The sequence below is a fragment of the Balaenoptera borealis genome, assembly GCF_965194805.1.
Source record: "Balaenoptera borealis genome assembly, chromosome: 1".
Lineage (NCBI taxonomy): Eukaryota > Metazoa > Chordata > Mammalia > Artiodactyla > Balaenopteridae > Balaenoptera > Balaenoptera borealis.
Window position 1 is genome coordinate 97,798,443 of NC_138860.1, and position 25,058 is coordinate 97,823,500.

Sequence of the window (25,058 nt, forward strand, 5' to 3'; positions counted from 1 at the left end):
AAGGTGTGGCTTTTCATTTTTATGCTGATGTTGTTACTTTTGGGTGTCCCGAGCTATCCAACAGAACTTTCTGCCATGATGGAAGTGTTCTCTATCTGGCTGTCCAACATAGTAACCACTAGCTGCATGTGGTTACAGAGCACTTGAAGTGTGGCTAGCATGTCTGAGGAACTAAATTTTTTTTTTTTTTTTTTTTTTTTTGAGGAACTAAATTTTGAATCGTATTCAATTTTAATTAATTTAAATGAAAATAGCCACAGGCGGCTAGCAGCTACTGAGTTGGACAGCACAGGCATAGTTTCAGCCCAAGGGAAGTAGGGTGTGGGTTGTCAGTAACTTTGGCTGAGTCTCCTCATGCCCTGCCTGTCACTGCTCCTGGGTCCTCGGCTCCGTCCCAGCTTTGGCTTAAGATGAGCCCTGGGTGGACAGAGGGTCTATGTCTACCCTCAGGTTTGGGCAGATTAGAGCCTCTGAAATCTTCATTTGCTTTCACCCCTGTGGGTCTGGGAAGAGAGATCAGTCAGAGTGCTGGGCAGCTGGGAAGCATTACTGAATCTTTGTGCTGGAGATGGAGAAGGGGCTTGGACCCTGAGTTCTCTGTCCTCGGTTTCAAGGCGTTGGGCTTCAGTCCCGGCTCCTTCGTTTATAGGAGGGTCAGAGACATTGAGGCCCGACTGATGGCATCTGCAAGAGGCTCAGGGGCAGCTCACAGCTCACAGATGGGAAACGTAATTGCATCTGCCACTCATCTGCTCCGTGCCCAGACTGTCTAATCGGTAAATGCTTTGATGCCCACTATTCACCCGCCACCCCCGCTCACTCCTCCAGCCGTCCCCCCAACTGCATTTTGAATCATCAGCACTTCGTTCCTTTCTAGCACATCCCCTCCCCTGGTTCCCAGACCAGCTGAACTAGCTCTATTTCCAAGCCTATTGTCACTGTCTGCCATCTTGTCATCACTTCAAACATTATCAATAGACATGACTGTCTGTCTCTGTCCCACAGGGACCCCCAGGTCCAGGGCTGCCTTGCCAGTGCTCTGGGCAACACCCAAGTCCCTGGAGTCTGCTCTACAGTCTAGACCATGCCCCACCCTCCTCTTGGCTCAGGCGCAAAGCTGGAGGAGCGGGACCTCCACCGATTCCTGTCCCTCCTCTCAGCAGCTCTTTCTCCTCTCTTCTTTTTTCTTTATTCTCCTCCCTCTGGAGGAGCTGGTTTTCAACCTCTCTACAGGATACAAGGTGGGCTGGTCCCCAAAACAGTATTTGAAGGCAGTGAGAGGGAGTTTACGGGAAAGAGGTGGAGCCCCGTGTGGCTGCAGGGCCCTGGAATCCAGGTGGGTCTGGTCTGCTTCCTGCCCCCTTACACAGGGTCATCTTTTATTCAATACCAAACTTTTCTTCCACCCTTGAAGCCTGCCCCAGTCTCCACAGGCCTGAACGGAAGTCATCCTCAAGTCCTGGTTCAAGCCCCACCTGAGTCCCCGACTCTGGTCTCACTAGGCCTCCCAGGCCTTCTTAGAATGGGCACCAGAAAGCTCTTTCTAAAGGGCAAAGGTAAGGTATCCTGCTCTGTGTAACATCTTCCAGTGGACCCTCAATGACTCCCCAGTAAGGGCTGGACTCCTTAGCAGGACTTAGGTGTGTCACGTCTTCCTCTTCTCCAGCCCCATACTCTCACGAGGCCAAGCTGCTCACCTTCATTTTCCCCTCTAGCTCACATATGACGTGTGATGGTCCTATGAAAGGCCTGTTCCTCTGGGTATAGCCAAGATTATTCACAGTTCACCGTGAGCTAGCTCTAAGCCCACTCATTTCTCTTCTACTCAGGAAATGCCCTCACTCTCCATCACCATTCAGATCTGCTCAGGCACGCCACCTCTGTAATGTATTCCTTGTCTCCTAACACCAGACAGGCGGCAGTAGTCCTCGGTTCTGTCAAAAGCACCTGCGTGAGGTTTTGTAGTTTTAATTTCCTTATCTATCCTGCACCTACCCCTAGCACCCAGCACCCAGGTGGGCTCCTTCATATCAGCTAGCAGAATGGAATGAAGCCCACCCTGACCATCAGCCTGGAGGTTTTCTCCCTGCCTGAAGCCAGATTGCAGGTCCTGGCTCAGAATGGAAAGATGAGAGGATGAACGCAGGACCTATGGCTGATATCATTCATCAAGTGCCCTTCAAGCATTGACTGGTACTGAAAGCTGTTGTTTTCCAGGCATGGCCTCCACCCCAGCCTTCTCCTTTCTGAAGGATGGAGACCCAGGTGGGGCCGGTGTAGTTTCTTTCACAGAGCAGATGCTCCATAAACATTTATTGGATGATTAACTCCCAGTGTTCAGCTCTCAGGATGATGCTGAGCTCAGATTAAGTTTTGTTGTTGTCGTTCTCTTCTTTGTTTTCTGGTCTACAGGGAAGTGCAAACGACAGTCTCAGGGAGGACCGATGTAAGCCACATCTTCCCACCCACTGCCCCCTTTACGGTTCTAGAGTCAGAGATTTCTGAGCTGGGCCCAGCAAGCTCTCCCCCGTCTCTGGACTGCTCTCTTGGGACCAGCTTCCCACAGCCTCCCCCGTCCCCAGGAGCAGCCAAGACATCTTATTCATGGATGCGCCTTCTGTGCAGGGCTTCGGCGGTGGCTGCTCTTCCACCACTCTGCCACTCGCTCAGCCGGGGCCCTGCCAACTTCCCTCCTCCACACCTGATGGCGTACCTGGCCGGGTTCTCAGCCTCGCTTGGGATCGCTTTCTTTGGTTCCAAGCTGGGTTGCCTTTCCTCTTCTTCTCTGAAGGAGCACCCATGGTGCCTGGACCTTTACCAGTTTGCCACCCAATTCCTTTTCCCTCCTGACCTCGTCCCCGTGTGCATCTCTTAGAGCACGGCCAGGGCCCTTCTTACTTGGTCTTTATTTATTTATTTTTCTGGAAGATTTTTTTTTTAATTTGTTTTTTAATTGAGGTAATATTGGTTTATAATATTATGTAAGTTTCATATGTACAACCTTGTATTTCTACTTCTGTATACACTTCAGTGTACTCCCCACCAAATATTTAGTTTCCATTCGGCACATGCAGTTGATCCCCTTTAGCCATTTTGCCCTCCCTGCTGTCCCTTACCCTCCAATCACCACTATGCTGTTCTCTGTATCTACCTGTTTGGTTTGGTTTGGTTTGTTCATTTATTTTGTTTCTTTGTTTGCTTGTTTGTTTTTATTCCACATATGAGTGAAATCGTATACGGTATTTGTCTTGCTACATCCGACCCACTTCACCTAGCACCAATACCCCCAACATCCATTCATACCGCTGCAAAGGGCAAGACCCCATCCTCTTTATGACTGAGTAGTACTCCATTGTGTGTGTGTGTGTGTGTGTGTGTGTGTGTGTGTGTGTGTGGTGTGTGTGTGTGTGTGTAGATATAGATATGATATAGATATACACCACATCTTCTTAATCCATTCATTGGAATATTTTTCACTTACTCGGTCTTTAGCACCAGACTGCACTCGTCCTCCTTGAGCCTCAGTGGTGTGCGTTACCTCCCTCTATCATGCCGTGGATTCCTTGAGAGTGGGCTCTGGGACTAAGTACAGCTCTGCAGCCTCCCATACTCTCCACGTTCTCCCTCAGGACCTTGCCCATGGTAAGCCTTAATGCCTTTTTATTGATTACTCAGAGATGGAGGCTCGTTAAGAGGTTTTTGAAACTTGGGATCTCTTCCATTAAGACAATGGTACTTGGGATCTCTTCCATGAGGACAACGTTTCCCAAGGTGGGTTGTAGGATATTAATAGGTGTTATAGGATAAAGAGACCCATGATCAACTAAAACATTTCTTAGAGCCCTTAATGTGTTCATGTACATTGTGATTTTCCAAGTTAAAAGATGTGGGAGTCTAAGATCCCCATGGATTAGGATCCCCATGGACACAGGACCCTAAGACAGGCACTCAGGATGGTAGAAGACATCTACTATATCAGGTAAAGGATAGAAGGCAACTGGTTAGGGCAAAGACTAGGGTAAGGTCAACAAGTAAAGCCAACCTCACAAAGATGCACTCTGGATCACAGAGCTCACACAGCTAACGCCAGATGGGACTCCCAGTAGGTGAAGGGAGCTCTCAGAGTCTTATCTCCCCCCAAACCCAGGGGGTGGTGCACTGTCATCAATAGCTTAACCAATAAACTTTCACTCAAACTACCATACACCTGGACCCAACAGCCAGATTCCAGATAGAGAATTTCTAATTAAGCTGAAGATCTAGGAATTTTCTGCCAGGACTTATAAGCAAAATAGATGGCTTTCTATGAGGCTGGACTGGCCACAGCCAAACAAATTTGGCCAAAAAACCCTTTTTTTTCTAGAAACCCCTCACGGGATTGATGTCTCTGGGAACACACCTTGGTAAATGTGCCTTAGAGGCACTAATCTCTCTTCGCATCAGGGAGGAAACTCCATATGATCACCACTGGTGTTTTGTGGACCTTTTGTTTATAAAGCACCTCTGGGTACTTATCCTATCATAGGAATCTCCCAGCCTTCCCCTGGATGGTAGGACTAACGTGGCCATTGTCCCCATGGTACAGATGACAGAAGGCAGGGAGGGCCCTGGGTTGGAGAGTCCTGAGTCATGCATTTGAAAGTCTGCTCTGCTAGTTACTATTTGTGGGCTATCTATCTCTGAAATGGGAACATCTGTCTCACAAGGTTACTGACAGGATGAAATGAAAATATGTGTTAGGTTACTATGTAAAACCCCTTACCCCAATATGTGTTTATTGGACCCATGCTGTGTGGCTCTCCAAAAAGAAGAGCTACCACTCACTGGGTGCCATACACAGTGCTTGGCACTTTCTGTATGTTATTGAATGTAATCCTCACAATATCCTTGTGGTGAGGGTTGGTTATTGTAATCCCCATTTTCTAGATGAAGAAACTGAGGTTCAGAGATTTGAGATTTTCCCAAGTTTACATACCTAAAGTAACAGTCAGAAAACTTGAACTCAGAGCCAAACCCAAAGCCCATGTTCCATGCTCCTTAATGTTAAGAGTTAAGATGCTAGTTCTAAAAAATAAAAATAAAAAAACAAGGCCTACCTCACATGCAAAAACAAACAAACAAAAACAGATGAAAAGGATACTCATTCTAGGCTATGCTGAATGGGGTTCCATATCATAAAGATCAACAGTATTAATGTTAATCTTTAAAATTAAAAGCAGTAAGTTGGTGTTAAAAGAAGTGTGCCCAAAGCTTAGTTCCACAGGCAGCAAGTCTCTTTCTTGTCTGTCTTCCATTTTCCTGCTCTGGGAAACAGGGGAAATTGCCACTATTTCCCAAGGCTGTTGCAAGAAGTAAATTGACCTAGAATATGCAAAGCAGCTACAACAGTGTCTGGCTCTTGGCAGACACTCAATAAGTGTAGCTGAATGAGATTCTTTGTAGCTTATAATCCAGCAATAACACATAGGAACATGCCCGCAGATACAGTGATTTTTAACACTGAATATAAGAGCGGTGAAGACATCAGTGCTCATTTCTATTACTGTCTATTACTGTGTTTTAACAATCAGGTGGTGAGACATGAGGGCAGGGCAGGAGCAGGCAGAATAACCTAGGGGTTAAGAGTACCACACAACCTGATCAAATCCACTTACCAGTTTTGGGCCCTTGGGAAAGTTACTCAGCCTCTCCATGCCTGTTTCCTCATCTGTAAAATTGCAGGTTAGTTGTGAGGATTAAAGGAGTGAATATATGCAAAGCACTTAGAACACTGACTGGCACAGGGTAAGTGCTATGTAAGCATCCCCACCTCCCGCTACCAGCTGTCTCTCCCTCCTCTGAACCCTTGTAACTCTCATGAACGCCAAAGACAGGTTGGGATAACTTTCATGCTTTGGCATTTTTTGGCGTATACACGTTTTATCGCTCCTACTAGATTTAAGCAATTTGAGGGCAGGATGCTGTCGGATTCAGCCCGCGCAGAGCTCATACCAAAGCAAGCGCTCCACAGCTGATTGTGGAATCAGTGAAGAAACCAATGAATTAGAACACAGCCTTGGGGTCCAGTTCTGAAGGGCAGAGGGCGTGTGCTTCCCCCTCCCATGCAACTCCATGGCCAGGCCCTTTCACTACGCTGGTGTCCCTCTGCTTCTCTCCTCTTGTCCTGGCTACAGAGATCCCAAGAAGTGCACTCGTGCTCTTAAGAGGCAGACTGAGGTTGTAGGGGCCCGGCCGCCCCTCCCCACAATGCTTTGGCCAGTCAGCCAGCACCCAAGACCGCAGACCAGCCTGATAGGCCGGCAGAGTAAGTGCTCAAAAGCATGTGGGAGTATGACATAAGAAAGCGTTCCCCCCACTACTGTCTGAAAGCCCACCCTTGCTCTCCAGGCATCCTCTGGGACAGCTCAAAGATGATTAGCATAGGAAGTCATTAGCTACGAGGCTTTCTGCAGCTCAGGGTAGGAACAGTGATCAAGGGCCCAAGGGACTGAGATGGGGAGGAGGAAAGGAGGCAAATTATGGAGCCTGGGAAACAGAGGATTGCTCTCTCTCCTCTCCAGGGTCCTGGTAGTTAGGGTCTGGCTCACAGGGTATCAGAGGGGAAGGAGCCCCAGAGGTCCTCAGTATCCAACCCTCCTAGGGAAATGACCAGAGGGGGCAGACCACACTGCTCACATCTGTCCCAGGCTCATTCCTCACCCATCTTCCCATCCTCTTCCCAACCCCCTCCACTGATGTTCAACACATGGGCCATTCTTCCGGGAGGCCACCTGGCACAGCTGCCCAAACTTGGGCTTTGGGAACAATCAGACCTGATTTCAAATGAGGACTCTCTCAATTACTGTCCATGGGATGCTGGCCAAGTTCCCTAACCTCTCTGGGCTTCAACTTCCAATATTACTAATGGTACTATGCCAACAACACTAATTTCACAATATTGTTGAAATTGATGAGGGCTAATTACATTGTCTCCAATGGTGCCTAGTACATAGTAAGTGTTCAGCAAATTATTATTGGGGGGATACAGTTCCAGGTCTAGTCATACCGTACAATCCCTTTCCCTCTGTTTTCATCCAGCTGAAAGCCAGCCAGAGTTACGACAAGGCATCAGGAGATCTGGGGAGGTGGGGGGGGTGGACAGGAAAGCAGGACAGTCCTTCCTGTTCTCTGGGTGACCTGTCAGGGAGAGTTACAGGCTGAGTGCTGAACCGAACCTCATGTCTGTATGTGTGTTGTAGGCAAGGGCATTTGCTAATAAGACCAAGCCATCCTCCTGCCCTGAACCCTCTAGATGAGCTGTTTGTCTCCTCTCCCCCGCAATCCCTACTTGCTTTTCTCCAGTAAAGACCTTGGGGTCTGAGTAGATAGATAGGTTGGATGCTTGATTGGGGAAAGAAACATCGCAAGAGTGACATCAGTAACAAACAAGAACAATAGCAAATTTTTGAGGGCGGACTGTTTGGTAAGCTGTATGCCCATTACTTCATTTCATTATCACACCTCTTAGAGAAAGGTACTCTTATTATCCCCATTTTATAGATGAAGAAACAGGCTCAGACAGATCCAAAAACTTGTCCAGGGTCACACGGTTAACAAGTAGGGACATCGGATTTGAATTAGTCTGACTCCAGGGCCCATCTACCAAGAACCCAATACTTTACCAGATGCCTTAAATAATTTCTAATCCTCACAAAAACCTTATGAGCTGGATATTGCTTTTTTTACTACTAAGAAAACAAAGTTAGAGAGGATAAATGACTTGCCCAAGGTCATACAGCTGGGAGTTGTGGAGCCAGTGTCCAAATCTGAAGCCTATATATTTTCTCCATTCCACTCTACCCTACAGCCTCTGATTCGGCAGAGCTTGGAAGGGGGACTCTGAAGAGAAGGGAAACTGACCCTGATAAACACCTAGTATATTGTTGATGTTTTTACACAAGCACCTCATTTAATCCTCACAACCACTCCATTAAGAGGGTATAATTAGCTCCAAGGAGAAAATCAAGCTCAGAGAGTGCAGTGACTTGCCCAAGACCATACAGCTACAAGCAGTAAAATGAGGAATCATCTTCACTACTGGCTCCGGAGGACTTGCTCTTTCTACTGGAGTGTACCATCTACAACGCCCCCTCTGCAGGCTTTGTGATTGCACTTTGTTCCCAACCCAAGGCTCCCTCTGTGCTTCAGGAGACTCATCTCTATGGATGGCATCACAGGGCTCCTTGCCCTCTGCCTTCTGCTTTGGGTTAGATGAACAGGAAGCTTCGGGAGGAGATCAGAAGCCATCCGAGAAAGATCAGGGTATTTGTTCCGCTTGCTCTCTCCCTCCCTTGCTTTGATCCTACAGCTCCCCCTCCTCGCAGGGCTCCAGCTCTCCCTGGGTCCCCGAGAACACTGTTTCAGGCCTGGGGGTGGGAACAGCTTCCTGCTGTTGCTCGTCTCCAGCTGCCTCAACATTCCTTGTTGAGTCCCTTAATGCTGTCACACCTCTGCAAATGGTCCCTTCATCACTTACTTTCATTATCCCAGTTAAGTGTCTTTCTGTTTCCTGCTGGGGCCTGACCAAGTCTCCTAATGTCCATCTGAGGCTGCTCCTCTTGGTCTACTTGGAAGGAAGGCCAATGGTTTCTTTGCGGGTCAGATAGGTCCAGGGCTTTCCCAGACGAATTAGTTATGGGCAGGACAGTGGGCAGGCCCCGGAGGCAGGCTCCTGATATTGTCCTTGCCTCTGTCCATCTGGAACTGCAGCTTGGGACAGCTCAGCCTTTCCACTTCCTCATCGTTAGTATGTGGGTTTCAACTAGAGGTTCTCTCTTAACTGGAGGGTAAAGGACTTGCCGATCCTGCACAGCAAGGCAATGATGTGAGGACGAGAACTCCTGGCTTTTAAATCAGTTACTGGTTCTCTGCTTTACTCTGCAGTGTTTCCCTTCACAGCTCAATAACTATTTCACCAGTGGTGACTCAAAATAATCACCCCCTCCATGCCATACCAGACAGCTTAGGACCTGAAAATGGTCACCACTCTTGGACATATTCTGCCACTTTGCCTTCCCAGGTCCCCAGCCTCTGGCTTTCCTCACATGGGAGAGCTGGTTAAAAGTCAGCATTCCCAGAACTGAATGGGGAGAAGCTCGGGGAGAAGGGAAGAAGCCTGATCTCTCCCCAGTGGTGTGTGTACCAAGAGAAGATGAACGTGATGCTCTGGGAGTTCAGCTATCTCCTGGGAGAGAAATGCCTCCGTTGATTACATTTCCGTTCTGGAAAACATGGTCCTTGGAATAGTGCTTAGCTGATCCTGGCACTGGGCTGTGAAAGCTAAATTGCCTCTGCCCCCAACTCATCCCTCCCACATGGTGGATTTGGAGAAAGAGCTGGATTTGGAGAGGTTGAGGAGGAAGGGGGTCCCAGGACATGGCAGGGGGAGGAGGGTGGGCTGGAGGTAGAGCATGTGAAGACATGGTGGTGTGGGGTTATGCCCCTGGCACTCCTTGGGGGGAATAGAAGGGCCCGTGCAGGACTGCGCAGGGGCTTAAGAGGTGGGCACAAAGTCAGAGCCCTGTCGGCCCAGGCACCGTCCATGGAAGGCAATGTCAATTCAGCATTGCCCCTCTGCTTCCCACTCAGAACAAACATTCTTTCCTGTTTACACATTAGGGGGTCATGTCTGGAGGAGATGGAGAGGAGAGCCCCCTGCAGCTCCTCTAGGAAGCTCCTGGGAGGGAGTGATAGGGAACAGCCAAGACCAGGGCCAGAGAGCATGGGAGGAGAGAGGATCCATCTATGCTGAGTCCCGGGGTAGGAGGGCTGCACTGCAGACGGCTGGCAGTGCCAGAAGCTGGGGGCAGAGGGCACATGGCAGGAGACAGGAGGAGGAGCTGCACTTCACGTCTAAGAGGAGGAGGTACTGGCCCTCTGTTTCCCTTTGGGCTTTTGTTGTTTAACTGAGTGATTCCTGGCCCCGGGGCAACACAGAGCATTTCTCTGGCATGCACTAGAGATGTCACTTAATTGCCTTCAGATTCTGCTTGGGGGTTTTCGCTCTGAATTTCACCAAATGGTCCAGGTTTACCCTGACTGCCATTTTAGTGTGTTTTATTTTCTCTGCCACCTAATGTCCCAGAGGTCCCCAGAAGCTGCACACCTTTCTGTAAGCCCCAGGGTGAGCCTCCCTCTGAAAGTCTGGGCCAGGCCCGGGAAGATCCGCTCATGGGCTGTGATTTGGGCACCTTGCCCCCTCCCCTGCCCACATGCCCTCCTTCCTAGAGCACACAGACTCTCAGGCAGTGTCTGAGATGCCACAAAATGGAGAGAGCTAATTCCTTGGAAGAAAATGTAGGCTCCTCTTTGGGCCCTGGATTTAAAATGCAGACTCGAGGTAGGGTAAACTGCCTTGCGGTTTAGGGTGAATTTATCAGTTAGCTTTCATTCTCTAAGAGAGATTGATCTGACAGTACCTGAAATCACCTGGAACTGCTCCGCCTCTAAACCCTCAATTTCAAACATGCCACTCTCTGGGTACAAATTTTCTGTCCTTTCAGCTTTTCCCTAAACCCCTCATTCTTCCTCAAGACCTTCAGCTCTCAACCCCTCTGAGTCTGTCAGCCCCTCCTGACCTCACCCCTTACCTGACTAGGTCTCCGCTCCTTGGTTGACCATTTGACCCAGCCTCTTCTCTTCTTATTTTTTTTGAATTTTTGAATTTTATTTTATTTATTTTTTTATACAGCAGGTTCTTATTAGTTATCCATTTTATACATATTAGTGTATACATGTCAATCCCAATCTCCCAGTTCATCCCACCACCACCCCCACTGCTTCCCCCCCTTGGTGTCCATATGTTTGTTCTCTACAATCTGTGTCTCTATTTCTGCCTTGCAAACCGGTTCATCTGTACCATTTTTCTAGGTTCCACATATATGCGTTAATATACGATATTTGTTTTTCTCTTTCTGACTTACTTCACTCTGTATGACAGTCTCTAGGTCCATCCACGTCTCTACAAATGACCCAATTTCGTTCCTTTTTATGGCTGAGTAATATTCCATTGTATATATGTACCACCACTTCTTTATCCATTTGTCTCTTGATGGGCATTTAGGTTGCTTCCATGACCTGGCTATTGTAAATAGTGCTGCAATGAACATTGGGGTGCATGTGTCTTTTTGAATTATGGTTTTCTCTGGGTATATGCCCAGTAGTGGGATTGCTGGGTCATATGGTAATTCTATTTTTAGTTTTTTAAGGAGGCTCCATACTGTTCTCCATAGGGGCTGTATCAATCTACATTCCCAGCAACAGTGCAAGAGGGTTCCCTTTTCTCCACACCCTCTGCAGCATTTGTTGTTTGTAGATCTTCTGATGATGCCCATTCTAACTGGTGTGAGGTGATACCTCATTGTAGTTTTGATTTGCATTTCTCTAATACTTAGTGATGTTGAGCAGCTTTTCATGTGCTTCTTGGCCATGTGTATGTCTTCTTTGGAGAAATGTCTGTTTAGGTCTTCTGCCCATTTTTTGATTGGGATGTTTTTTTAATAATGAGCTGCATGAGCTGTTTATATATTTTGGAGATTAGTCCTTTGTCCGTTGATTCATTTGCAAATATTTTCTCCCATTCTGATGGTTGTCTTTTCGTCTTGTTTGTAGTTTCCTTTTCTTTGCAAAAGCTTTTAAGTTTCATTAGGTCCCATTTGTTTATTTTTGTTTTCATTTCCATTACTCTAGGAGGTGGATCAAAAAAGATCTTGCTGTGATTTATGTCAAAGAGTGTTCTTCCTATGTTTTCCTCTAAGAGTTTTATAGTGTCCAGTCTTACATTGAGGTCTCGAATCCATTTTGAGTTTATTTTTGTGTATGATGTTAGGGAGTGTTCTAATTTCATTCTTTTACATGTAGCTGTCCAGTTTTCCCAGCACCACTTATTGAAGAGACTGTCTTTTCTCCATTGTATATCCTTGCCTCCTTTGTCATAGATTAGTTGACCATAGGTGCATGGGTTTATCTCTGGGCTTTCTATCTTGTTCCATTGATCTATGTTTCTGTTTTTGTGCCAGTACCATATTGTCTTGAATACTGCAGCTTTGTAGTATAGTTTGAAATCTGGGTGCCTGATTCCTCCAGCTCCATTTTTTTTCCCTCAAGACTGCTTTGGCTATTCGGGGTCTTTTGTGTCTCCATACAAATTTTAAGATATTTTGTTCTAGTTCTGTAAAAAATGCCACTGGTAATTTGATAGGGATTGCATTGAATCTGTAGATTGCTTTGGGTAGTATAGTCATTTCACAATATTGAGTCTTCCAATCCAAGAACATGGTATATCTCTCCATCTGTTTGTGTCATCTTTGATTTCTTTCATCAGTGTCTTATAGTTTTCTGAGTACAGGTCTTTTACCTCCTTAGGTAGGTTTATTCCTAGGTATTTTATTCTTTCTGTTGCAATGGTGAATGGGATTGTTTCCTTAATTTCTCTTTCTGATCTTTCATTGTTAGTGTAAAGGAATGCAAGAGATTTCTGTGCATTGATTTTGTATCCTGCAACTTTACCAGATTCATTGATTAGCTCTAGTAGTTTTCTGGTGGCATCTTTAGGATTCTCTATGTATAGTATCATGTCATCTGCAAACAGTGACAGTTTTACTTCTTCTTTTCCAATTTGTATTCCTTTTATTTCTTTTTCTTCTCTGATTGCTGTGGCTATGACCCAGCCTCTTGTAATCTGGCCCTGTGTTAGTGTCCTAGGGCTGCTGTAACAAAGTACCATAAGCTGGGGGGGATGGGGGGGGAGGTGTCTTAAAACAATGGGAAACTTATTGTCTCACAGTTCTAGAGGCCAGAAGTCCAAAATCAAGGTGTTGGCAGTGCCACGCTCCCTCTGAAGGCTCTAGGGGAAAATCTTTCCTTGCCTCCTCCAGCTCCTGGTGGTTCCTGGTGTCTCTTGGCTTGTAGCTGCATAACTTCAGTTTCTGCCTCATCTTCACACGGCCCTCTTCCGTGTGCATCCTTTTCTGTCTCTTATAATGACATCAGTCATTGGATTTAGGGCCCACTCTAATCTAGTATGACCTCATCTCAATTCTTACCTAATTGCATCTGCAAAGACCCTATATCCAAACAAGGTCACATTCTGAGGTTCTGGGTGGACATGAATTTGGGGAGGACACTATTAGACCCACTACACACCCCCTTTTTCCTTCTACTGCACCTGCCTTCCAAATCCCCATGCTTGGCTCATGACCACAGTCAGGATCTCCCTTAACCTTGGGGCTGCTGAGCCCACTCCTTAGCTCCTCCCACTCTTCACTGCTGGCTTCCACAGCCTCTTCTCTCCTTTTCCTCAGGAACCAGACTTCAGAGAGATAATGGAGCTCAGTGAGCAGGAACTCCCTTGACCCCCAGCCCTAGGGCCCTAAAAATTATCCATCTTTTCACCTTTCCCACTTTCCTTCCACACATTTAAGGCTCTAGGCATCCCTCCACTTCTCGGAGGTTCATTCAGATCTTTACAACACTTGCCTGGTCTACGGTAAATTATCCTGACTATATTTTTCTGCTTCCACATTCATCCCACTCTTATCTCTCCTCTCATTCCACTCTGCTGCTTAAAAGCCATTCATTCATTCATTCATTCACTTATTTATTAAGCACCTACTATCTGCCAGCCATTATGTTAGCTCCTGCCACCACTCTGGCCTCATTTGCTGCAACCAATGAAATCATCGCCAGAAAGAGCTTTCCATGGCTTTGCCATAGGATAAAGTTCACTTTCTTAGGTTGTGGATAACACCCTTAATATGTGACCCCACCTACCCCTGACCTCTGTCTCCCATAGCTCACACATCTAACCAGGCCAAGCTGCACTCTTATACTTGCACACCATGGTGCTTTTCCTCTGATTGAAATGCCTCTGCCTCCTGTCTGCCTGGAAAACTAGTCATCTCCAAAGATTCTGTGCTAATGTTACCACCTCCCAAGAGCCTTCCTGGACAATCCTGTCCTGGACCCCCTATTTTTTGCCACATAAAACTCTTACTGCATGAATCATACTGTCTTTTGATGATTTGAGAGACATGTCTCTCTCTTTTCCCTTGGAGTCCAGGACAATATTTTATTCATTTTTATATCCTCTGTATCTGGAATATGTTTTAATAAATGTTTAAGTTTTTCACAAAAGAGATGGTGGAAGTCTCAATTCAGCTGAGCGCTGAATCTGCATAAAAGAGTTAGAACCTCCCCATCTCACCCCATCCCCTGCACCTGACCCCACTGTGCGTTCTCCTTGGCTGCCCACTGCCAAGGGGGGTCCAATGGGTTAATGGGGTTGAACTGTGTCCCCCCAAATTCATATGTTGAAGTCCTAACTCTCAGTATCTAGAATATGACTTTATTTAGAAATAGTCTTTGCAGATGTAATCAGTTAAGATGAGGTCATACTGGATTAGCGTGGGCCCCTAACCCAATATGACAGGTGACTCTACAAAAAGGAGACATTTGGACATAAACACACACACAGGGAGAATGCCTTGTGGAGTTGAAGGTGATGCTGGCACATGCCATACAACACCAAAGATTGCCAGCAAACCACCAGAAGCTAGGGGAGAGGCATGGAACAGACCTTCCCTGTTCCATGCCTCAGAACCAACCCTGAGGTGGCCCTGATCTGGGACTTCTAGCTTCCAGAACTGTGAGAAGATAAATTTCTATTGTTTAAGCCACTCCTTTTATGGCATTTTGTTACCCCAGACCTAGGAATCTAACACAGGAGATAAAAGTGCTCAGAGAAAACACTGCCTTTGATTTCCATAGCAAAGCCCTTCATCTTTCATACCCATGTGCCATTTGATCCCCCATAAACCTGTGAGGTGCTGTCCTTGGTTATTATTCTCCCTACCTTCAGATGAAAAAACTGAAGCTCAAGAGGGGCAAAGCCATTTGGCTTACAGTTTTCCCTGGGTTGTTTTTTTTTTTTTAATGGGCAGAAACAGACTTCAATTTTGGTCTCTTTCCACTACTACATCAGGCTGCCTTAAGGCAGCTTTGAAATGTCCAAAATATTATGTGATTTGTGAAGTTGTTATCATTATTCATGAATAACAACATGCGGTTAGTCTTCTCCAGGAGAGCCCGGCCTTCAAGGCTAAAGCCTGTTGTACTCACAAAACAGCTCCATAGATCCTGTAGGACCTCTTTCAAGGCCCCCAAGAGCAGGGGACTGTTGAGCCATCCGAGCTCCTAGAACCACTGTGTGCCCACCCTCCCCCAAGCTGAGGACCTGGGGAAGGCATTCACCCAGGCTACACTTGCTCTCCCCACCCTGGCCAGAGGAGCTTCCCCAAAGAGTGGCCATTTCTCTCTTCTGAAGAAGGAGTTCTGAAGACCAGCCCAGGCCTGCTCTCATACCTCAGGGTCACATCTCACCCAGACACCCCCCAACCATTCTCTTAGGCCCAGTGACCCTCTCCCAATGGGATTTCCTTCTTAAAGCTGCCATCACCCACTCTCATGCCCGAGACTCTCCTACTCACTCCACCCTGTGGCTGCAAGGGAGCCAGAGTCCCCAGTGACCCCGTCCTCTTGTTACCGAACTGGACTCGGGTCCACTCTCCCCAGTGTAGGAAAGCCAATCTACTGACCCCGCAGTTGTGGTGAAGGAAAGTACAGCATTTATTTATTGTAGGGCACCAAGCAAGGGGAACAGGCAGCTAGTGCTCAAAAGACCCGAGCTCCCCAGTGACTTTCCGGCAAGAGTTTTTAAAGGCAGCATTAGTGGTGAGGGTTGCAGGGCACATGACCAGCTCCTGGACATTTTTCTGATTGGTTGGTGGTGAGGTAACAGAGTGATGCTTTGGGAATCTTAATCATCAAACTTTCGGTTCCAACTAGTGTGGGATCTACGTGCTGGTGGTTAGCATGTCTAGCATGTCGTCACCATCCTCCACCAGCTAGGGGTCTTAGTTCTGCAGGACAACTCAAAGATATGCACCAGATTGTTATGTATATTCCTTGAGGCGGAACTAAGAGTCCTATGACTCTATTGTTCTAATTCTTAACTGCTTGAGCCTATTCTTTGGAACTTGGGGAAGGTCAAACAAGAAGCAGGGGACAGACATGGAGGGGCTTATACCCAGGAAGGCCCCACAGGGTCCTGCTCAGTTTCAGTCCCCCCTTTTCTTTGATGCTCCTCAATGCTGAGGGGAACAGGGATGGGATAAGAAAGAAAATAAAGGTTTGGATAGAGAGGTTAATCATAAACTCCGCAGGGGAACTCGGTTTTAGGGGACTGGGTTTCACTTTCTGTCCCTAAAGACAGGCACACAAGCCATTTTCCTCTTTTACTGTGGATCACTGCACGGAAATAGAGGGTGAATGATTAAAGTAACAACCATGGGGATGTTCCAAAGCTTTAAAAAATTTTCCTGACACCCAATTGGACCTCTGATTTTCTTGCTGGACTGACAACAGCAAACAGTACTTGGAATCTTGGTTTTATTCCTTGGCATGCGCCCCAACAGACCCATTTTTTAATGAAGAGAGAAGGAAGATGCCATCAAGGTAGACTGCTAGCTGCCAGCCAGGGCTACTCCAATGGCCACCCGTCTGTGGAGGCATGTGATTTCTGGGGCTTTCAAGATTGGGTTGTAGGGGAGCAGAATTTGCCACCATAAAACACGTCTCTTTGGCATATTGTTTTAAACTGTTGATTTTCTGAGAAACAGCAGACACGGGAAGGGCTCTGAAAACCAAGTAGGAATGGGCCTTTTGTAAGAAACATTTATATGTATAAGGGAAATCTCCATTTGTAAGGATGTCTCGTGCTCTATACTTAGAAGAGGAGGTTGACCAAATCTCTAGAAACTCTCATCAGTGGAGAAAGCTATGACTTATATCTGCATAACAACCTTTCCCTTGTTTACTGTGCTTTTCCTGGTAACCTCCCATAACTGACTCTCGCCACCCTCAACATCCTCTTTTATCTTTAGCTGAGGATGATATTTCAGGTGAGGGCTTTGGCCATTTTGGTGAGTTAACTCAGCTTTCCTGGGTCTCTTTCATGTATACATGTTATTAAACTTTGTTTGATTTCCTCCTGTCAATCTGTCTCATGTCAATTGAATTCTTAGGCCAGCCAGAAGAACCTAGAAGGGAAGAGGAAATCTCTTCCAATTTCCCTGACAATCGGCAACGAAGGTGGAATGCAACTTTACTGGCTGTGTTGCAGGAAAGAAAGTGGGGCCAGAGAGGATGGTCACATCCCAGGTCTCAGGCAAGCCCTTGGAACGGCCACTGAGTGTGGGTTCTTGGCTTTGCACAGGAAAGAATTCAAGAGCGAGCCATGATAAAGTAAAAGAAGGTTTATTCAGGGAGATACTCCATAAACAGAATGTGGGCCATTTCAGAAGGCAAGCAGCACCAGGGTCCGGGGTTGTTAGTTTTTATAGGGGTGGGTAATTTCATAGGCTAATGAATGGGAGGAGTATTCCAGCTATTTTGGGGAAGGGGTGGGGATTTCCAGGAATTGGGCCACCGCCCACTTTTTGACCTTTTATAGTCGGCCTTGGAACTGTCATAGCACCTGTGGGTGTGTCATTTAGCTTCCTGATGTGTTACAATGAGCGTATACTGAGGCTCAAGGTCTAGTGGAAGTCGACTCATCTGCCACCTTGGACCTAGTTGGTTTTAACCAGTTTATGTCGTGTCTTCAATGGCTATGTCATTCTTTTAAAGGTTGTGCCCTGCCCCTTCCTATCTCAGCCGGACACTACTCGCCCCCAAAGCTGCTGCAGTTAAGAAATCCTAGGACACCTAACAAAAGCCGGCAGAAGGTAAGAATTCTTACCATGTCAATCAGTCTCCCGGATCTCTGCCTGTAGGGTCTGTTGAAAACGAGAATGGTAAGAGTTTTTCTCTTTATAAAATTAGATTAGTGGAAGAAAATAGTTGTAGGGCCAGTTCCTTGGACTCTTGGTTTGAAATCTGATAGAGTACCCTTGGTTTGTTGATTCTCCTCCTCCCAGAGATGGTCACTGTCTTTTTGTGTCCTTTGTCATAAAGAGGAAAACCATAGGTCTGATTAGGTTTTCCTTTCATTTTGTTATATGTCCTGGGAACTTGACCTGTTGACCAGTGAGGATATTATTCTCTCCAGTCTCCGCCATCTGGCAGGTGTGCGTACTGGTGTGCACTTGGCAGTCAGTTGAATAGATTGGGATCCCGAGCTGACTGTTCTTTGTCCAACCGTGTCAGCTCTCAGGGGAGTTTGTCACAAGGGATCTCAGTCCATAAGGGGCCTTTGTGGTCTCAGCCTTTGTTGTTTCCACTTGTACATGGAAGGTCTTCACTGTCTTAGACTATCCTTGGGAATGAACTTTCTGGATCTTACGAGGGCTGCATCCTTTGCACTCTCTTGTGGGATGCCTCTTATGTCCTTGGTTAAGCCATAAAAAGGCTTATTGGTTTGAGTAGCTATTAAGATACTACTTGTCAGTGGCCAGACAATGGATTCTTTGAATTGGAAAGACTTCTAAATTGTCAAAATTTTAGAGAATGCTCATCTTAACCAATTGTACCTATTTTAATTGTTATGCAAAAGCCCCCAAAGGCTTAAAATTTTCAAAATAGCTTCATTGAAGGATTTGTTGTAGAAAGCTAATGAAAGATTAAAGATATAATAGGTCCCTAAAACAAAAAAACTGTAAGACTGGTGTAACTACTGCTCCCCTCCATCCTCCTTTGCGTACTCATTCTAGTAATTCTCTGTCTGAAGTGCCTTTCTGCTTTGAAGACTATTGAAAGGGTACCTTTAGAAATGGGATCACCTGAGGCTGTAGGTGATTCTCTTCAGGTAAAAGGCCAAACTGAGGACCATAGTTAAAGTCTTAAACCCAGGGAGGATCCTCAAAATTTTCTGTAAATGGATTACCAAGATGAGAGGCCACTGGTCTATCATTTAGGTGGCCACCCAATTCTTTGAGGAACTAAAAACAGCTGTCCTTGATTTTACAAATCTAGTCTTTACTGGACCAGAGGTGTGGCTCCAGAAACAATTCAAAGCCCACATGTCCTTTTTACCACTCCCAAAACCTCCCCTATTTATCTTAAGAGGCTTGTGAGTATTGAAAACAAAAAAAAAAATTCTGGCCTTAAGGGAACAAAAGTCCTCCTAGGAGGAACTTCTGTTTCTCTCCCTATACCTTTGAGATGTAAATGTTCTACCTGGTCTTCTCCAGGAACTTTTATTTAGGCCAGCTCTTTAAAATGCAAATTTCAGGAAGGTAACTCTTATTAAAAGAAATAACAAAAGCGGGATGGGTTATTGAAACTTGACTTGTCAAGGACAAATATAAATCGTTAAGTGTCTTCTCCATAAATGTTAGTAAAGAGGGTTTAAAAATCTAAACAGCTGACCTTGATTTGTCCCATCTTCCAGAAATCCAATTTGAATTCAACCTCTACTGTAACTGATGGGTTTTGTATTATTGTATCTGATTCATGGCTGAAATTTTGGAATGGGACTGTGCGGTCTCTTTGCATCTGTCTGTGTGTTTGTATGTGTCTATATACATGTGCTATAGATGTGTGGTCATTTATACCTGTAGATGGTATTGCCAAAATTAATTTGTAAAAGAGCTCTATTTTGTTGGCTTAAAGAAAATTAAGTGCCTATATAAATTCTCAGAAATATAAAAGAAACTAACCCAAATGAATTCCAGCTTCATGTGATCTGGGAAAATATTAAAGCTAGTTTAAGGTTCCTGGTTCAATGCAGACATGTCTTTAGAGTCATCAACATTAAGTATAATACTTTTATTGTACCTAGGTTCACTGGAAGTCAATAAGATCATGTTACCTCTGTTACAAAATTTGTCAGGAAGAAAAATAGCTTGGGATGATGGTTGACTTTGTCTAATGTCTCATGAAGTTTTCATGGGTAATCTAAACATAATTGTTGGGAAGAAATAAAATAAATAAATGTAAATGGGTTAAGAGTTTTTAGGTGAATTCTTTAAGAATAATTATGTTTTGTGGTGTGTCTACTTAAAAATAGTTTCTTCTCTTTTCGGTAACTTAAAACTTTAGAGTTTGCTAAGTTAAATGATGGAAATTTGTTGAACGTCTAGATCATTTCCAAATAAGATAAAATACTGAAACATTAATTGCTAAATAAGTCTAAGTTTACCTATTTTTGCCTTATTATAGAAGAACTAAAGATGTTTGGGTTTATTGGAAACATGTCTTGTACCACATTGGAAAAAATATGCTATTGAGGAAATGTATGTTTTTAGAAATTATGAGACATATTCATATTGTCAATCAAGAAAAAATGAAGGTATAGCAGTTTACAATTGCTTACTTCTTAGTTTTCACTAGAAATTAATGTTTCTAAGGGTTAAAAATTCTAATTAGTGTATGTAATTAAAAGTACTAATTAGGGCTTCCCTGGTGGCGCAGTGGTTGAGAATCTGCCTGCCAATGCAGGGGACACGGGTTCGAGCCCTGGTCTGGGAAGATCCCACATGCCACGGAGCGACTAGGCCCGTGAGCCACAATTACTGAGCCTGCGCATCTGGAGTCTATGCTCCGCAACAAGAGAGGCCGCGATAATAAGAGGCCCGCGCACCGCAATGAAGAGTGGCCCCCACTTGCCGCAACTAGAGAAAGCCCTCGCACAGAAACGAAGATCCAACACAGCCATAAATAAATAAATAAATAAATAAAATTTAAAAAAAAAAAGTACTAATTAATAAGAAAACATTCATACGCAAGGGAAAAAAAGGTTTAAGGAATGGAAACGCATTTTGTTAAGGGAAAAGAAAGTTTGTCCCATAGAGAGAGTAATTAAAAAAAGAGAGAAAGGGAAAGCACAGGACAAAATCAGAAGGTAAAAAAGGAAGTTATAGAAGGTTTGTGAAAAAGGAACCCTGAGGAAAAAGTCAAGCTGGTTAAGACTGGAACGAATTTAACTGAGTGAGTGAATTTTCTTTTTTTACTTTTTTATTTTTGGCCATGCTGCACAGTGCATGGGATCTTAGTTCCCTGACCTGTGCCCCCTGCCGTGGAAGTGCAGGGCCCTAACCACTGGACTGCCAGGGAATTCCCGAGTGAGTGAATTTTAATATCAAAAGTAAGCTGGTGCAAAGCTGGAATTTTATTTGCTCTGTTGAGAGGACAAAGTTTTCTTGAACTACTGATCTGCCTTTGATAACAGATTGTAAAAGCTTCTTTACCTTTTAAGTAATCTGTTGTAACTTTCTGTACTTGCCTTTGAAATCTTTTGTCACTTGGCTGAATAGATAGCTAAGTATTGTTTAACAGTGACCTATGATCCTACTTGACCAAGTATTTTAAACCATTTTTGATATTTTTGACAAACTTTGAAGAAATCAAATTTTAAATGAAGTGTAATTGACCTGGAAATAATTTTGAGTTTTTATAGAGGGTCCCTGGAACACCTCAAGAGATTTGTTTTCTCTCCTTATTAAAGAGATATTAACTAATTAGGCTTATTTGATACGTTAAATTACATGGGAAGCATTGTCAAATGAATGATAATAAACCATCTTCGGTTATATTGTATGGGTAAGTTTTATCAACATAAATGTTCTAGAAATTATATGAAATTTCTAAAATTCTGATGTCCTAGTTTAATGCTATCAGTCATAATTCTAGTTGTTATCTTAAAATGTTGCATATCAGAGATAACCAAATTTCTTTGTCAACTGCATTATAATCAGATCTTTAACCATGCCATTTTAAGTCTTTTATTCAAGCCAAACTGAGGACTATAGCCCAGGAGACAGGTTCAAGAAGCACTTGAATTGTGTTCTACCAGACTACAAAATGGAGGAGGCTTATATAGCCCCAAACTGCAAGATTTACATAAATTGTCAGAAATTAGGATTGGAGCTGGCAAGAAGTAACAGTGCTTGTTCAGCAAGGCTTGGTTGGGGTCTGAAATGATGCATAGTTACAAGGGGACACCTTGAGACCATAAGGTTGCAGCTGGCAGCTGCCAGCAGATATCGTTTTGACAACTGCTGGTGGTATCCTTGAGTCTGATACAGTTCAGAAAATTCAAGTTCTCAGTGATGCAGGATCGTGTCTGAATCCACATCCACAATGGCTACCTGGCTTCATTTTGGATGCCTGAACCACAGTTACTCCATTCTGATTTTTAAATGCATTATTTTCTTCATGGTTAAAGCAGATATATAATACATGTTTGACAGGCCATAGGACAGGCTGTTCTAGTTAGCATAAAGTTCAAGTCCAATCATGTATAAGCCACAATGACTTCCCTTTAACCTCAATATGTGAAAATTTCTTCCATCAAGCCCTATGGACCCTTCTAGAATAAAGTTTCTCGTGTATAAAAAAAAATACATAGGATTATATAGGAAGTCAATTCCTTTGAGATAATTATCAAAAATACTTTAAATTTTTATCATATAATATACATACTTCATTACTATCAAACAGCATGATCTAGCCTCACATCTAATAACTAATGTAATTTTGCAATAGTGGTGATATATATGCTATTTCAAAGTATCTAAAACAACTGTAATGTTGAAAATGCTCATGATTTCTATTGGTGACAGTCACAGGTATTGCTAATACTTCTGTAACTTGTTGCCTACATCCACCGTTGAAGTAAATGCTAAATTTTGGTTAGTGGTTAGTGAAAATAAAGGTGTAATATTTTTTTCCCATTCAATTTCATGGAACCCAGGTTAAGATCTCCTGCCCTAGGTCTGTGCTTCTCAAACTTTCTTGTGCATATGAATCAACTGGGGATCTTGTTAAAATGTAGATTCTGATTCAGTAGGTCTGGGGTGGGCCTGAGGCTCTGCATTCTTTAAAATGTCTTGCGATGCTAGGCTAATGGTTCCCCAAGACAGGGACACACTCTGGGTATGAGGTGCTAGATGATGGTTACCACCCAGAACCATTATCAGGAATTTGAGAGGCAGAAGCATCAGTTGCTCTGGGCCTGAGTGTGGGAAGGTGGGGTCAGGTCCTCAAGTGATTCAGTGAATTATCACTTTATATATTCTCAGTATATCTCCTGAAGAGAATGCAGAGTATACTCTGCCTGGCAGAGGTTCAGGGAACCTGCAATCTCTTTAATGCTGGAGCCTGAGCAGAAGACCTTTCCCTTTGCCTGGCAGAAACCAGACTGGGCCAGTTAGATAAGACTTGACTAAAGGAATAACAAATGAAAAATAATTGCAGACAGTGAAACAGGACCATGCAACATGATTTCAAGATACCCTGCCCACTCAGGGATGGCCTTCAAAGAAGGTCTTGTGCCTTTTCTCTGGCTGGACCTTTGGAAGTGAAAGCCCACAGGAGAGGCAGCAGTCATTATCCAAACAACCCTGGGGTTAGGTATGAACCTCTGAGTCAGATGCACTGAGGCCTGGCCCCCTTACTACTAGTTTTGGAGGTCTGGAATTTTATTAAGGGAGATGGCAAGTTTTCCTGGTTCACTGGCCCTGCCCCCCTTCCTGGTTCCCAGATCCTCCGAAATGGTGGATGCCATCTTCAAACCCACCTTCCTGGAGCCCACACCCACACCCACTGCCCCACTCCCCAGATGGGGAATTCCCTCTGTATAGACCTAGGGTCTACCTCCTGAGTTCTGGTCTGAGAATCTTCTTTGTCCTCCTGACGGATTCTTTCATGACTTTCACCCTACTGGGGGAGATCCTCTCTCTACCCACCCACCCAACCCACAATCATGTTTGAATACAACACATTAAATTTAATAACCAAGCAAGAGAATCACACATACAGTGCAAGGGGACCTAATTTGTACCAATCTTGATTTTGCATTTGTAATCTATACCTCTCTGAAGCTGTGGTTAAGAGCATAATCTTTGCAGCCACAAAGATCTGGGCTCCAAATACACCACAGTTGAGCTGTATGACCTTAAGGAATTTGATTAATTTCTCTGAGCCTCAGTGTGCTAATCTGCAAAATGGGGATAATAAAAATATCTACCTCGCTGGATTGTTATATGGATTAAACAGAATGATGCTTGCAACCAGTACTCTGGCACACAGTAAATTCCCAGTATTAGTTATCAATATGCTATCCTCACCTCCCACAGCAAAGTAGTTATTTTCAACATTTAAGAAAATTGTTTCTATCAGGGTGAGTATGATGCTTGTGACATAGTAGGTGCTTGATAAATGCTTTTTGAATAAATGAGGTAAGCATATTCCATTTGGGAAAGCATCCCTTCAGGCTCCTGACTGATGACAGTCACCATAAGGAGAACTGTGATATTGTGATCTATAATAAGAAATACATGTTTGCTCTTTGTCCCATTACCTGGCACAAAGCTACTCTTGGAATTTCCTGTGACAAGAGCAATAAAGGTGTCTTTTGTTATGCTAATGAGGTGATTTTTGGAAAGGAGGCTGACTACCAGGGAAGTCAACCATGCTTGTGATTAGAGAGTTGAAACCTTCAGTCCCCTTGCCCCCCTCATCCGCAGGAAGGGGAGAGGGGCTGGAGATTGAGTTCAATCACCAATGGCCAATGATTTAATCAAGCATCCCTATGTAATGAAACCTCCATAAAAATTCCAAAGGACGGGGTTTGGAGGGTGGCCCCCTCAGAGGACATGGAAGCTCTGAGCCTTTCCGCACACCTGGTGCTATGAATCTCTTCCATTTGGCTGTTCCTGAGTTGTATCATTTTACAAAAAATAAACCCGTCATCTAGTAAGTAAAATGTTTCTCTGAGTTCTGTGAGCCACTCTAGCAAATTAATTGAACTCAAGGAGGGGGTCGTTGGAACCTCCAATCTATAGCAGTGTGGTCACAAATACACGTGACAACCCAGACTTGTGATTGGCATCTGAAGTGGGAGCTCAGGGGCAGTCTCGCAGGACTGAGCCCTTGTCGTGTGGGATCTGATCCCATCTCCAGGTAAATAGGGTCAGAATTGAGTTAAACTGTGGGAAACCAAGCTGGTGTCTGAGAATTGCTTGGAGGTGTGGGAAACTCCACCCCCCACACACACTGGAATTGGGGGGGAATCATAAGGA

At 44.7% G+C, this 25,058-nt stretch overlaps 1 protein-coding gene and 1 long non-coding RNA gene across 2 annotated transcripts in view; one reads left to right on the forward strand and one right to left on the reverse strand.

Moving 5' to 3' along the window:
- Positions 1-211: 211 nt before the first annotated feature.
- Positions 212-20,730, forward strand: LOC309616146. The gene is made up of 2 exons (XR_014237299.1): positions 212-3,642; positions 6,174-20,730. It is a non-coding gene; the product is annotated as an uncharacterized lncRNA (long non-coding RNA).
- The window catches only part of KCNC4 (potassium voltage-gated channel subfamily C member 4), a 72,886-nt gene continuing 67,677 nt past the window's right edge, over positions 19,850-25,058 (reverse strand). Inside the window, exon 5 of the mRNA XM_082366211.1 lies at positions 19,850-19,932. The gene's annotated coding sequence lies outside the window, so the exon portion shown is untranslated. The remainder of the gene's footprint in view (positions 19,933-25,058) is intronic.